Below are 15,952 nucleotides of genomic sequence, written 5' to 3'. Positions count from 1 at the left end.
TAATATCTAGGAATACCCAGCATCACCTGAGAGTGGGCCCTCAAGCCAACTTGTGGACCTTCTGAAGCAAGAGAATCTACTGTCTTTGAGAGCTGGTTCAGTTTTCTGGTCAGAGTTCAGTTGCCAGAGAGCTGGTTGTTGTGGGCTAGAGACTGCCTCTTCTACCTTTCATCTGCTGTCTTCTCATAACCTTTGGCATACACAGGTAGCATTAGAGCCCTCTAATAGAGTCTGTCAATACTTGAAGGCATCAACCATATTCCCTCCTAGTCTTTCAAGAGTCTCATGACTAAATATCCTTTGTTTTACTGACAATACAATTTTGCTAAGAAAAAAAAAATGTTAACACACATGCAAATAATTCGATTTCCATTTAATTAAAACATTAAAGAAAAGTATTAGGCCTTTATTAAGGCTCAGAGATTGGAGATAAGAATGGATGAGGTGAAGGTTATGAGTTGGGCTAGAAAGATGGTTAAAGAATACAGATGTTGAATAATTGCACTTTAGAGAGTCTACGCTTGGAACAGAATCCAGATAGTCAATCACTGGTGCATGAGGACCTTGATCCTCTGTCCACAGGCACACAAAAAATCACAGCCATCATCAGATACATGGCTGGTTCTAAACAACAGAGTGTTTGCAATTAGGCCCATTTCAGAAAAGTAGAAAGTATTCTTGATACTATCTTCTAGAGCTTGGGACTTTCTTTTTCTCTGTATGCACCCAAACAAAGTTAAATGGTAGCCATTTGGAATTATTGGAGACCACTGCTCCTTAATTACCACCCCCTTAAAAACCCCTGCTTAAGCGTCATTTAAACTCATAAATTCTTACAAAAGACTTAATATTCAAATCTTGGAGTCTAGGCCATGATTTAACACTAGATGGCAGGTGCCTTTTACAGCTTGAGCCTATGGTGCTGGTAAGAGTCACAGAGTCACTCTTGTTCTGGGGCAATGAACAACGAAGCTGACACAAGTGTCAGGACACAAGTGTAAATATGTTCAGTCATCAAAACATCCTAAGCATAGTACTAGATTCCGACTGTTCATTCCGATTTGAGTGCCTTTTCAAAAAACATGGTGTTATGGTTTACATGTAAAATGTCCCCCTCAAGAAGTTTGTGTTTTATATATTAATATTTGGTCTCTAGCTGGTAGTGCTGTTTTAGGAGCATATGGAACCTTTAGGAGAAGGAGCTCTCTGGAGGAAGTGGACCTCTGAGGTTTTTGGCTAGCTCCACTTCATGTCTTCTTTCTGCTTCCCAGTCCATAGAGACGTGATCTCTTGCTGCCTTGACATGCTCTGCTGCCTGCCTTCCCCACCATGATAGACTGCATCCTCAAAGTGTGAGTCAGAGGAAACCCTTTCTCCTTTAAGATACTTTCTCAGTCATTTGGTCACAGCACAGGACTAGCTGACTAGAGCTGGTAACAAAGCATTTCCAATTCACTCTCTCCTCTCCTCCTCCTCTTCCTCCTCCTCCTCCTCCTCCTCCTCCTCCTCCTCCTCCTCCTCCTCTTCTTCTTCTTCTTCTTCTTCTTCTTCTTCTCTCTCTCTCTCTCTCTCTCTCTCTCTCTCTCTCTCTCTCTCTCACACACACACACACACACACACACACACACACACCATTTAAGCAAAAGCCTCATAAAATAATTGCAACCCTCATTAAATAAAAAGTACAGTTGGCCATTGTTTTCAACTGAGCTCTTGCCTCAGGTCCCAATAGAGCAGGCTAAAAGTCAGGATGGAGTCACTCAAACAGGCCAATTTCATAGGCATAAAGAAGTTCTTTCTACCTAACCCTACAAGGAAGGTAAGTTGAAGCAACCTAATACCAAAAGTAAATTATTTGTCTATGCTTCTTTTTCCTTATCTTTATCTTAAAGGAACATAATTTTGTGATAATCTTTCTATTCTTTGTTTCTGCTTTCTCCCCATCCTTTAATCTCCATTAAAATGGACCTATACTCCTCAGTTTATTGGAGCATCTGTCCTACTTTACAGAATAAGTGGTTCCCAATTCTAGAAAATAAGAGCAATTAAGGTCTTTAACTAAACTGTAATATGTCCTTTGACACCTACTTTGGTGGTTTTCCATTCTGCTTCATTTTTACTTTATTTTTCCCTCATTTTTATTTTATATGTATAGGTGTTTTGCCTGCATGTATGTCAGTGCCTGTGGAGACCAGAAAAGGGTATTGGATTCCCTGAGACTGGAGTTACAAGTTGGTCATGAGCTACTGTATAGGTGATAAGAATCAAACCAAAGTCCTCTGGAAGAATGGCCAGTAACAACTAAGCCATCTCTCTAGCCCTCTACTTAAATGTTGATCAGGATCTACTCGATGGCTTTCAAAAAGACCTGCAGATTTTCTAAACACCAGCATCTCCAGGACATAAGAAGCCTCAGTTATGCCACTGTCTGTGTACATGGACACATCTCAATAAGAAAGTGACAGGTGAGTTGAGGAACTTGACTGACTCCATTTTAAGGAAGGAGCCATTATGCTGTATTGTTAAAAATAAGTTTCCACTTACCATAAAAGCTGAGTTGCTGCTTTTAAGTCTGTTTTCTGGAGCCTGACCTGCCCCAACCTATGACCTTAACTTGTTTTTTGAGAATACCCTGACCCTCCCTAGCCCCCGCTCCACATGGAGACCATATGTGGTTTTGAGATTTTTCTCTATTTTCTTATTGCTCCATTGTCTCTATTCTGTAAACCTGTTTTGCAACTACTCATAATTTTACTTCTTAAAGGGGCCCAAGAAATGGACTAAACCCTGGTCTCTTTAACTGGACTTAGAAGGAGTTGCTAGCCAGTTCTTGTGTGCACCCCAATAAAAACCAAGCTTGCTTCAAATTTGGCTCAAAATTGTGGTAGTGGTCTTATCCTTGCCCAATGGGATTAACATTTTCTGGAGACCTCAGCGAGATCAGATCAAGATCAGATCATCCACCCAAATTCTAAAGCTGGACCCTCACTCCAGAAATCCAGGGCTGAAGGGCCACCTCAGGAAGTGCATATCTTGAGAGGTGCCACGACTCTGAGGCATGCTTTCAGTTTCAGGGACTATCAGAGTGAACTGCTATGAGAGAAAAGCAGTAAGCCTCTAGAGGCCTCCTGGTTAAGCCATAGTCTGGTCTATTGAGGGTGTTCAATGGAACCTCAATATTCTCCCTCCGAGGACAAAGAACCGTGCACCTGAAGTTATTGATCTGGTCTTATGTCCCTGTTTTTTGGAGCTGAGGATTGAACCCAGGGCCTTAGCGCTCTACCACTGAGCTAAATCCCCAACCCTTATGTCCCATTTTTTTTTGTCTTGTCTTTGGCTTCGTGTTTACTGTTTCTGTTCTGTCATTTTACTTTCCGTGTTAATTGGCTTATGTGGAGTTGGGGTGACTAAACAGACAGACAGAATGGATAATAAGCCTGACAGCCCTCTGTGTTTTAAAGAATTCTGACAAATTTACCCCCCTCTCATCAAGGAAGATTATGATTAACCTCTCATTAAGAGTTGCCTCTGAACATTCTGTGAAACTAAATGGCCCACATTCAGGGTTGACTGGCCCTCCCAGGGCACTTTCGATTCTCAGATAGCCTGGGCGGTGATAAATGTCACCCTTAGTAAGCATGACTACCTAAATCAGACTGGATTGATACATTTTGCCTTGGGCTGAAGCAATTTCCAACCTCCCACCCCTCACAAAGGTCTGTATGGTTCACAATGGGCAAGGTGGCCAAGCCCTGATTGTCGGCAGATTGGCTCTCCGAGGGTCCATAGCAGAGACACAGGAGCCCTCTGAAAACCTTTCTGCAGAATTCGTAGAAGGAAGAATCCTCCTCCTTCCATATAACTTTACCACTCTATCCCCTCCTCACCTCAGCCTCCATCTTTACCGTCCTAGTCCCACCATCATAGCCTCACTCTGCCCTCCCATCCATATCTACTCCTACCCCACCACCTAGTTCTTCCCTACCTCCCCATCTTTTCTCCCCCAGCTTTTCCCTACCTCCCCCATCTCCCCCCATCTCTTCCCTACCTCCCCCAACTCTTCCTGACCTCCCCTTCCTCCCCCAGCTCTTCCCTACCTCCCCCCAACTCTTCCTTACCTCCCCTTCCTCCCCCAGCTCCTCCCTACCCCCCCAACTCTTCCCTACCTCCCCTTCGTCCCCCAGCTCTTCCCTCCTCATGTCTTTTCCCCTTTACACACAAGCCTGGGGTCCCAATATACCCCTCCTGACTCCTCCTCCAATTCTGGTTCTAGGGTGGCATTTCCTTTGGTCCTTGCTCCTTAATAGAGGACCTTTCCACTAAAAATCACTATCTTTATGTCCCTTTCTCCACTTCAGATCTCTACAATATTCTCTAGAAGAATCAGAACCCCCCTTTCAGTACTAACCCTGATTCTTTAATTTCTCTAATTGATCTGATCTCATTCAATCATCTCCCCATGTGAGATAACAGCAGATTCTCTATAACCTTTTTACCACTTTAGAAAGGGAATGGATTCTCACAAAAGTAGCTGAAGCACTACAGGAAACAACTTCAATGGTTGATAACCTGAGGGTAAATGCAATTGACAACAGTCTGTCAAGACAGAGACACCACAGAGAAAGATAAGAGGTCACCCAGTGAATATCACCAGGTTCTGTTGGAAGGGATGAAATGGCATCCCAAAAGCCCACTAACATATCTAAGTTAGCAGATATGAAACTGGATGCAGATGAATTACCTTCAGCTTTCCTGGACACCTATCAGCTATATAGTTCCATAGACCCAGAGGACCTGGCAAACCTCAAGGCGATTAACCTAGCCTTTGTTGCTCAGTCAGCCCCTGACATACATGGAAAGATACAAAAGGTGGATGGGTTTGCAGGAAAGAACAGGTCAGAACTATTAGAAAGAGCCCTGAAGGTGTTTGACAGCAGAGATAGCAAAGAAGATCTTTTGATAAACAAGATGGGGCATCCCACTGTGGCTGTGTGACAAGCCCCAGCCACTGTCAACTCTGCCCATGTACACCATGATAAAAAGGGGAGAGCTTTTAAAAAGGACCAATGTGTCTATTGCAAAAAACAAATGGGCCACCGAAAAAATGAATGTCCATGCCAGAAACAGGTTCCCCCCAAACCCAAGCCAATCCTAGCTATGGAGTATTAGTGAGGCCAAGACTCCTTTGAATGAGGCCCCCAGAAGCCCATTTACCTTTACCAATAGGGAATAATTTTATGGTGGACATGGGGGTTACTCATTCAGCATTATGGGAGCCCCTAGGATTCCTTACCAAACAATAAAAGTTATGGGGGCCACAGGGGATATCAAAGAATATAAATGGACCACTGACAGGACTGCTAACCTAGGACAAGGGACTGTGATTCATTCTTTTGTTATTTCTGAATGTCCCTACCCTTTAATGGGACAAAACCTCTTGAAGAAGCTCCAAGCAACAATATCATTCTCAGAAGATACTCCTAGGTTGCAATTAGGAGGCCCTGCTAAGGATTTAACTATAACCTGCCCAATGAGTGAGGAATATCTGCCCCTCCAAAATCCAACCCCAGTCCCTAGAAGGGGAATGGGAAAAGTTTTTGATCCAGGAAATTCCTACAGTTTTGGCTTGGCAAAACGTGCCACTTGTCATAGTGCAGCTAGCAATGCCTGTTCAAGTCAAGCAATACCTCATCAGTTTGGAAGCCAGGGAAGGGATTAAAGTTCACATCAGGTGCTCCCTTGAAATAGGCATACTTACTCCTTGCCAGACAATCTGGAATACCGCCTTATTACATGCCCCAAAGCCTGAACTCAGACTAAGGACCAGTATAAGACTTGAAGGAAATGAACAAATGGGTAGAATCCATTCACCCAACATTCTAAATCCTAACATTTTGCTCAGTTTATTACCACCAGAGCATGAAGTTTATATTGTATTGGATGTAAAAGATGAATTCTTCTCTGTTCCTGTTAGAATTAGGTCAGCCCATCTTTGCATTTGAAAGGGCCAACCCTGAATTGGGGATATGGGGACAATCTGGACTGGACTGCTTCAAGGGTTCAAAAACTCTCCCACCATCCTCAATGAAGTACTCACCCAGGATATAAGTCTCTTCCATAGTTAAGAACCCTGAAGTAACCTTGCTTCACTATGTGGATGATTTATTATTGGCCACTAAGGATGAGGAGGACTGTCTGAGAGCTAACAGAGGCCTTGTGGAAACTCTAGCCCAGTTAGGCTATGGAGTTTCTAAAAAGAAAGATCAACTTGGCTCACTCCAGGTTACCTGCTTGGGCTATGAACTAACAGTAGGGAAAAGACTGTTGTCCTAGGGCCACATAGTTGGCCACAATGCAAATCCCAACTCCAACCACCAAGAAACAAGTTAGGGAATTTCTGGGAGCTGTAGGATATTGCTATCTTTGGATACCTAGGTTTGCTAAAATTGCCAAACCTTTGTACTCTGCTATGGCCAGAGACAATACTACTCCTTTGGAATGGACTGAGGAACGTGAATAGGTCTTTAAGAATTAAAGGAGGCCCTTGTACAGGCTCCCACTTTTAACTGTCCAACCCCTTTCATCTTAATATCCGTGAAAGAAAGGGCATTGGCAAGGGAGTCCTGACTCAGACTCTGGGTCCCTGGAAAATGCTATAACTTACATCTCAATGAGGAACAGCAGCCACCACAATTCTTGTGAAAAAAAAAAAAAAAAGTTGACAGGCTCACACTGGGACTGACTCTAACTGTAACAGCTTTACACATTCTGGAAATCCTGCTGAGGGAAGCCACCAATCAGTGGATGTCAAATGCCTGTCTGACTCAGATAAGGACTGACTGACCTTCAATAAATCCTTGGCTATCAATCCTATCACCCTGCTGTCAGATGACAAGACTGAGGAAACGATCTATGACTGCATGGAGATGCTGGACATCATCCAATGTATGTGACCAGACCTGACAGACATTCCTCTTACCAAAAGAGATGTGGATTTCTACATGGATGGCAGCAATAGAAGAAGGGACCAAGTATGCCAGGGTAGTGGTAGTCACAGGCCAAAAGGCGTTCATTTGGGCACAAGCCTTGCCCAGGGGCACATCTGCCCAGAGAGCAGAAATAATTGTTCTGACTCAGGCTTTAAGATGGGCTGAAGGGCTAGGCAGTGATGTTGCATGCCTTTAATCCCAGCACTTAGCAGGCAGAGGTAAGCGGATCTCTGGGAGTTCAAGGCCCACCTGGTCTACGAAGCCAGTTTCAGGGCAGCCAAGGTTGTTAACATAGAGAAATCCTGTCTCAAAAAAACAAAACAAAGAAGTAGGAAAGATGGGCTGAAGGAAAATAGGTGAATATCTACATAGACAGCATATATGCTTTTTGCCACAGCTCATGTTCCTGGACAGATATATAAACATAGGAGTTTACTCACCTCAGAGAGAAAGATTATTAAAAATAAACATGAAATTGCATATTTGATAGAGGCCATCTGGTTGACAACTGTACTGGCCATAATACACTGGCCAGAACAACAAAAAGAAAAAACCCACAAAACTCAAGGTGACAACCATGCAGATCAAGTCTGTTTTGGGGGAACCCAAACTGCACTAGGACCATCTGCTGTTCCAGAGCGCCCACTCTGCCTCAGTGAAGATGTTCCTGAGTATAATCCAGAAGAGACAAGTCATATTATGACTTGGGGGCTTTCAGGAGAGCTGCAAGAGATGTCGCGGATCTTGCCTGATGGAAGAATCTGCACACCAAAGGTACTGGGCCCAAACTGGCTAATGGCCTTGTATCACACCATGCACCTAAGAAGATCTCAGAACTTCTCTCTCTTCCTGTCTGGCTACCTGGACACTGAGAAAAATGTCAGAGCATTTCAGATCACTGCCTGATCTGTGCCTATGTAAATGCAAAGAAGGACATGCTTCCCCTACGTCAACAGAGTCAAAGTACATTACCCAGTGACTTTTGGGTCCTGGACATTACTGAAGCCAAACCAGGACTATATGGCTACAAATATCTGCTGATCTTTGTTGATACTCACTGGCCGGGTAGAGCCCTTTCCATCCTGATCACAATCTACTCAAGTGATTAATGGAAATTAAGAAATTAATGGAAATTATCCCCAGATTTGGCCTCCTCATATTTCTGGGGTCTGATAATGGCTCAACCTTCACAGCCAAATTATCTCAATTGTCTTCTAAGGCTCTTAACATAAATTGGAAACTTTGTTGTATGCATCATCCTCAGAGCTCAAGAGATAGAGAGAATGAATAGAACTTTAAAGAGATTTCTAACTAAATATACTCTTGAGACTGATAACTGGGTTGATAACCTCTTGCCTTACAACTTTTTCAAGGTATGTTGTACCTCCTACCAAGAAAAGTTCACCAAACATGAAAGTCTATGGGTGACCATCTCCCACGGTACATAACTGTTAGCAATTGCCCCACTCCAATTTCTGAGTCCTTAAAAGGATTGTAATTAACCTTGGATAAGATTTTCCCTCAGGTCCAGGATGCTCAACTGGTTAGGCACTGCCCAACAGATCACCCATTCCAACCCAGAGTAACTGTATTGGTCTGCAGCTTCAAACCTGGCCAACTTGAACCTAGATGGAAAGGACCAAAAAAGGACCTTACATTGTGATTCTCTGGATGCCTACTGCTGTTGAGGTTGCTGGTATTCCTGCCTGGGTTCATCACTCACATCTCAAGAAGGCACCCAAGGAACCCACAGAAGAGGAGCCTAGTTCCCAGAGGTAGAAAGTGAATGAAAAAAGGCCATTAAATAAATCAAACTTCCTGAAGTTTGACTGTCACGAACTTTAAATAGTGTGTTCTTGCTATTAAAATCTGCACCAAGATTGTCTTATGGTTAACAGTTTTATTTTTCTGATAACAGAAATTACAGATGTGCTAAAATAAGAAGGGGAAGGCATGATTCATTAATTACTTCAATTGAATTAAACATACTCAGAGTAACCCTGTCTATAACTTAAAATGTCTGTGTCTATTTAACACTAAAAACTCAAGGAGAAAACTCCTTCTGTGTCAGAAGAGATCCCTCTATTCCCTGGCTCTAAGAAAGAAATTTGTATGGAATAGGGGTTTCTCATGAAAATTATACAAGGATAACAAAGGATAAAATGGAACATGCCCCACTAATGTCTCAAAAGCCATAGCTGGTGTTCCCATTGATAATGTCTATGTTTTGATTGCACAAATGTCCCTTTCTATTGTAATTCCACTTCTTATCACACTCTCCCTTTTGGTAAACAATTGGCCTTAGGATGGACTTTTTTTCTGTGAAAATAATACTTATTCTGTACTACTTGCAGGATATGAGGGCTTATGTAGGACAGGATGTGTTACACCTATTTTACTCAGCCAATCTTTACAATTTATTAATAGAATTACAAGAGCTCGTCCTGAAAATTGAGGTGATTCCTTACATCTACAGATCCACTACAGTTGCTGCTATTGTGGCCTTTCTGTTACCTGTCCCAAGGCTTTTTGTTGGACTACTGTTAGACCCAAAGTTAACCTGTAAGCCCCACCTGCCCAAGGACCAGATAGATAACTTCCTGGGATTCTGGGAGTTGGAGTTCCTAGAAACTAATGACAAAGCCTCATGGGAAAGTATGGTGGCCTATGGGTTTTGCCCATATAAGCTCTGCCATCACATGTCTCATGGCCACTCACCTGGAAAGTTTCCAGGTGATGGTCCAGATAAAATTCCATCTTTGATAGTATTTAATATTTTAATAAAAGATTGTATAAATTCAGCCAAAATGGTGGAACTGGTTTTTCTGGAAAATTTCAGGATTAGCACTACAATGAGAGGTTTCTAAAATAGCAGGTCTAATTTCAAAAGCTACTAATATTACAGTAGAAATATTAGCCAAAACAAATCAAGAAATGGGAGAACTGAGACTGTGGGAGCCCAAAACAGCTTGGCCACACAGCTGCTATGACAGGCTTACTGGCAGGTACCACCTGGTCCCCTGGAAAAGCCATAAACTGACTCCAACCAGGAAGGGCCAGCATCTAAGGGGAAATACCTGACATTCCAAATGTTCAGTTTCAACCATTATAAGGTATCCTTTAGCCCAAGCACACACCCATTTCCCTTTTACCAAGATGTCCCTAGCCAATCAGAGACCTGAACCCTAGAAATCCCCTCACCCCCAACCTCTACTATGATTAAAAACCCCACCTTTCCTGGGCTCAGCACTCTCCAATGGTACTGCTGCATTGGATACACAGAGGGTCCAAGCTGGAACTTGCTTGAATAAAGGTTCTTGACTTTTACATATGGGATTCAGTCTCTGTGGTGGTCTTTTAGGGGTCCCCATGATCTGTGCATAACAAGAACAACTGTTCTACAAAATAGATTTACTATAGATTACCTGTTACTTAAACATAATCTTAGTTGTCAGCAATTTACTGGAATGTTTTAATAGCTCTGATTTCTCTCACATTGACAAGTAAACTGATGACCTACAAGGAAAAGTCAAAGACTCTCAACACATTTTGACTGGTCATGGCTAAGATGGCTCTCCTGCTTCACTGGCCCTCTAATAGTTATTATAATCAGGCTCTGTAACCTCCAACATACTACCAACTTATCACCCATCATATAAACAATTCTAGAATAATAACTGATACTCAATGGCATCATTAAAGACAATTCTCTATCAAAGATCTGACAGGAACACATAAGTCCAGGTAGGAATGAGGAACTGCCTGACTCCATTTTGAAGGCAGAGGCCATTATGCTGTAATAAGTTTCCATTTATGTAAGAGCTGAGTTGCTGCTTTTCAGTCTGTTTCTTGGAGCCTGACCTTGCCTAACCTATGCCCTTAACTTGTTTGACCCTCCCTAACCCTCAGTCCACATGGTGGTTTTTGAGATTTTTCTGTATTTCCTTATTTCTCCATTGTCTCTCTTCTGCAAACCTGCTTTGCAAGTACTCATGATTTTACTCCTTAAAAGGGGCCCAAGAAATGGACCTGGGCTATTCTCTTTAATCCAACTTAGAAGGCAGTTTGCTGGACAGCTCTTGTGTGCACCCCAATAAAAATCAAGCTTTCTTCAAATGTGGGTCAAAATTGTGGTAGTGATCTTATTCTCAATTGGTGGGATTAACAGAGTAAAGAATAGAAGAGACCAGCTGTAGGTGTTAACTCGGGTGCCCCTGCATGGTCCAGAAAGTCCCATTCCCGTGTCTATCTGTCTGCCTGTCTCTGTCTCAACAAAACCCCACCTGCTCAGAAAGGGAAGGCTCCAGAAAGCCCAGTTCTGTATTCTTGGTGACTACTGTAGTTTCCTCCAGTAATGAATGCTGCCTGCTAGCTTCCCAAGTCCCCGCCTAAGTACTCAGCTTTTAACCATACTTGGGCACAAACCTTGTGGTAGATGCATCATCTGTAAGGATTATGTCCTTAATTACGTCACCAGCCTGTGATGGCATCCCAGCCTAAAAAGCAGGCATGCTCTCTCTGTGTTCTCTCTCTTTCCATATCACCTCTCCTGCTGTATTTTCCCTCCTCTCTCTCTCTCCCCCTCCCTCTTCCTCTGTCTCCTAATAAAACTCTAGAAAGGTAACCATGGCTGGTGACTCTTCCGTCACCTATATATCCAGCACTCTCCTCTGTCGGCACAGCCGCTGTGGGTGGCGGCCAGCCACGAGTGCCACCACTTAACCAATATTTGGTGCCGTTCAGACTTAAATAGACCACCGAGGACCTGCTGTGACCGCTGCTGTTTGCTGCCTCCTCCCCCATCCAGCAAAACTGAGAAACCTGTGCGTGCCCCTCACCTCTGCTGGACACCTACACAGCTACCTCATCACTGCTGTCGCCATGATTCTTCAGCACAGTGAGTGAGTCCGCAATTCTCACGGCCGTAGTCTGAGCTACACTCTTTGTGATGGACACTCTGGGGGTTGTCCTTGGGCTGTGCTGGCAATGGCAGGCACATTTTTGCTCCTGATGACAAGGGGGTCAATGCTGTCTCGGGTCCACTGTGGATCAACTGCAGCACAGCTGCAGCCCTTACCATCCCTTGACGAAGAGGATGGTAATTTGAGCTGATTCATAGATCTCTCTCCACTCTTGGGGACGCCTGAGATTGGAGTCTGATCCTGGTTTGTTATTTTCATTTTTTATTTTTCTCTCAGCTACAGCCATGGGACAAAGGGGCAGATACATTTACCACTTACATTGGTGGATAGAGGTGGGTACTGATAAATCTGGCCACATAACACTTTCGTGAGAACTTCTGCCAGCAAATGGGCAAAAGCCATAAAAAAAAGAGGTGGGTACCAGTAAATCTGGCCGCATAACAGCTTCGCGGGAACTTCTGCCAGAGAACGGGCAAATAAAAGAGTTACTTTATCCCCAAGCTTTCTGTTAAGGCTCTGAAACCTTCTCCCTCCCCACTTCTGCATCTGCCACGTGCAACCTTTTCTCTCAGACTTCCGCTGGCAGTGGGCAGGCTCAAATGCGCGGGCTTGGGTGGCTTCTACTGACTCTAGCCCTAACTCACCTTAACTCCACCCACTCATTCTCAAACTGCCTTGAGAGACACAGACAGGCCTGGTAGCCACTAAGATCCATACAAATAAGTTTACATAGTCAGGATGGCTCTTAAGCCAAAAATGAACTTATAGCCTCAGACAAGTCTTCCAAAAGGATCAGTTTATAGTCTGCCTCCTGGCAGATCTTCCAAAAGCTGTCCTTAAGCCATCAATCATCAGGAAAAAAAAAATTCCGGACAGGGAGTAAAATCCATCTCTTGTTCCCCACACCTTCCCAACTAAAACTTAAGCATCTGGAGAGCAAGGCTCCTGACCCTACAGGCAAATGAGTCATCTGTGGCATTTTAGGTGTGCCAGGGAAGAGATAAAAGCCCAAAAACAAAATTGCCAAATGCTGGCACTCAATGACTCCCAAAAGCTGTTGGGTCCCTGTTTTAAGTGAGAAAAAGACCACAGGCTAGCAAATGCCATGTCAGGCCATCAACAGCCTTGTTAAAAGTGCTGCCTATATTGGGCTGGAGAGATGGCTGAGAGGTTAAGGGCACTGACTGCTCTTCCAGAGGTCCTGAGTTCAATTCCCAGCAACCACATGGTGGCTCACAACCATCTGTAATGAGATCTGGTGCCCTCTTCTGTTTACATAATAAATAAACAAATCTTTTTTAAAAAGTGCCACCTTATATAAAGACAATCAGTCAGCTGACTGCCCCAGGCACCAAGACACATGGGTAAATCAAGCTAAGACCTCCAGCAGACCTAGGCTTGACTACAGACATGGCAGGGAACCCGGAATGCAGCAGGGAAGCGATCCGTTTCTTTCCTTCTGGACACCAGAGCCACTGACTTGGTCCTAGGTCTTTTGGGATGTCACCTCTCCTTTCTCTATTGTCGGGTACAAAGGACAGCCTTACCCACCTCACCAGATTTAATTGCATTTTCAGAGTTACTTAATGCAAAGAGATTTCCAGCTAAGATAAGAGCTCATTGTCTCATTCCAGATCTACTGCCTGTGTTTCTCATGTGCCCTGATCTTTGCCTTGTCCCTAATTAAAAAAAAAAAAAAAAAAAAAAGTTCTCATACACCACAAGCTTCTCTTCCCAGTTCCCTGTTCTAACTCACTGTTCAGCTAATGGTACAGGACCACCACAGAGCCGGAGTTCAGAGATCATCAAGTAAGAAACTGTAACAACAAAAAGTTATTTACACCCCCAGACCTAAAAGCGTCTGGGTGCTACAAAAAAAGACTTTAATATAAACATCTATTACTGTGAGATGCTTTTAACAATTGATCACCTGTCTCCTGGATGCCGAACTAGTAAAGAAAAATAATCTGTCTCTAATAAAGCTTAACATGTTTTAAAATCCATCTGGACAGGCCGGATCTACCTCAGACAAATGTCAACCTTTTGATTCTTTTCTCTCCAAGCTTTTTTCTATGTCACCAGCATCTTGTAAGACAGAACGTTCCCAGCCACAGCCAAGAGGGATACATGTCTCCAGAGCAAACAGATGGCAGACAGTATCCCACGCCTGTCTACCTCAGAAGTCTCCCCTAAGAGCCAACCAATGTCCAACAGTCAGCTGGAAGCAGCTTTTGAGACAAATGATGCCCCTGTTCTCATCTACCTGCATTTTTTATAAGTGGAAGTCTGGGATGTAAGGATTATGTTCTTAATTATATCACCAGCCTGTGACAGCATCCCAGCCTAAAAAGCGGGCATTCTCTCTTTGTGTTCTCTCTCTTTTCCACATTCTTTCCTTCTGTACTCTCTTCTCTCCGCAGTGTCTGTCTGTCTGTCTGTCTGTCTCTCTCTCTCTCCCCCCCTCCCTCCCTCTCTCTCTCTGTCTCTCTCTCTCTCCCAATAAAGCTCTAGAAAGGCAACTCTGGCTGGTGACTCTTCTGTCACCAATACATCCAGCACTACTCCGTCAGCATGGCTGACGAGCCACAAGTGCCGACGAGCCACAAGTGCCACCCCTTAACCAACATCATCACCCTTGCTTACCATCTATAAAAATTTCCTGCCCTAGCCCGGGCAAGTGACTTCTCTGGCCTCATTCTCTGAGGCCAGTGAACCAGCCCGGGAGTTGCTTTACTCAATATACCTGTTCTTATACTTTTTCAGTTTGGCTTGATCTATCATACTGCATTGACAGAGAAACTCCTTAGTAGGGTCCTCTTGGTGTGGGTGGTCAAATGAATGCCTGGCAGGGGCAAGGTATGGGCAAGGGCCAGAAGTGAAGGGAACAAAGGGAACCAAGAAAGTTGGAGCCAGAGAAATCTGCATCATGAAGGCTACTTTAGGGCTTGGCTTTTAGTGTCAGGGAGGGTTTAATATAAGAAGGTTTACATTTTAAGAAGATCATTCTGGAGGCTGAGCCAAACTATAGTATGAAGGAGAGTGGATAGAAGGTTGCTACCACTGCAGTCCAGGTGTGATGACCAGCAGGAGGTGGTGGGAAGTGGTAAGCATGGGATGCATTTAGTTTCAATAATTATAGGAACTCATTTAACCACCAGCCACTATCTTCAACACATTGGATGGATTCCTAAGTAACAGCAACCTTCTAAAAGGTTGGCATAGCTTTCCTACTAAGACTCAAATGGCACTAGTTTGGGCTAAATCCAAAGGCTTGGCACACAGGAAGCTTGTCCACTGTGATACCACTTAACTGCCCCACCTATTTCCAAAACGCTTGAGGTAGGAATCTCCCCTCTGCAAGGCTCTGACACACTCCCTTTACTCAGTTCAAATGTAAATACCTGTGCTTTTCCCCAGGCTGAACAAGGTAACCAGACAATTCAGTGGATGGATCTCAGCCAGTTCCCCCTTCTGAATCTTTGATGCTTGCTGCCACCGTGACCTAGATATAGCAAGGTTAAAAGGCAAATAAACATTGGAATTGCCTGAGGCCCTATGCCTAGAGGCAGGCACTGGAGATTACATCCTAGTTAGTGCAGGAGTGCTGACTCACTCTCAGCTCTGCCATTAGCAGCTAGCTAACTGAGTAGAAAAAAGGGTGTTAATACAGGGCCAAGAGTGAGGGAAGAGTTCCTCAGATAATGGAGCAAGACAGTGTGGGGATTACTACTGGAACTGAGGTATGAAAGTTTTAGATGTCAGAGTGGTGTTCTTATGCTGAGGAATGGGGACTGGCAGACTGTAATCAGGAAACAACAGGCTATGAGCTAGGAAGAATGGCACAATTATGAGAAACTTCTGAAAAGCTCAGATCTTGGCATGGGGAGATCCTGAGGGGATAAAATGCTTGCAGTGCAAGCATGAGGACTGGAGTTTGGGCCCCAAACCAGCAAGTGCTGAGCACATATGTTGGCCTGTCTGTAATTCCAGCCTTCAGAAGGCAGAGATGGGAAAAATCTTAGATGCAAGCTGACCAATCAC

The 15,952-nt window shown here is 43.9% G+C and overlaps 1 protein-coding gene across 2 annotated transcripts in view; it reads right to left on the bottom strand.

The window, feature by feature from the left end:
* Positions 1-15,952, bottom strand: part of Ptdss1 (phosphatidylserine synthase 1) — a 69,389-nt gene that overhangs the window by 12,839 nt on the left and 40,598 nt on the right. The gene's annotated exons all lie outside the window — the stretch shown is intronic.

The sequence above is a fragment of the Onychomys torridus genome, chromosome 16, assembly GCF_903995425.1.
Source record: "Onychomys torridus chromosome 16, mOncTor1.1, whole genome shotgun sequence".
Taxonomy (NCBI): domain Eukaryota; kingdom Metazoa; phylum Chordata; class Mammalia; order Rodentia; family Cricetidae; genus Onychomys; species Onychomys torridus.
The sequence above is the reverse complement of the archived record's forward strand: the minus strand, read 5'-3'. Positions and strand labels throughout refer to the sequence as shown.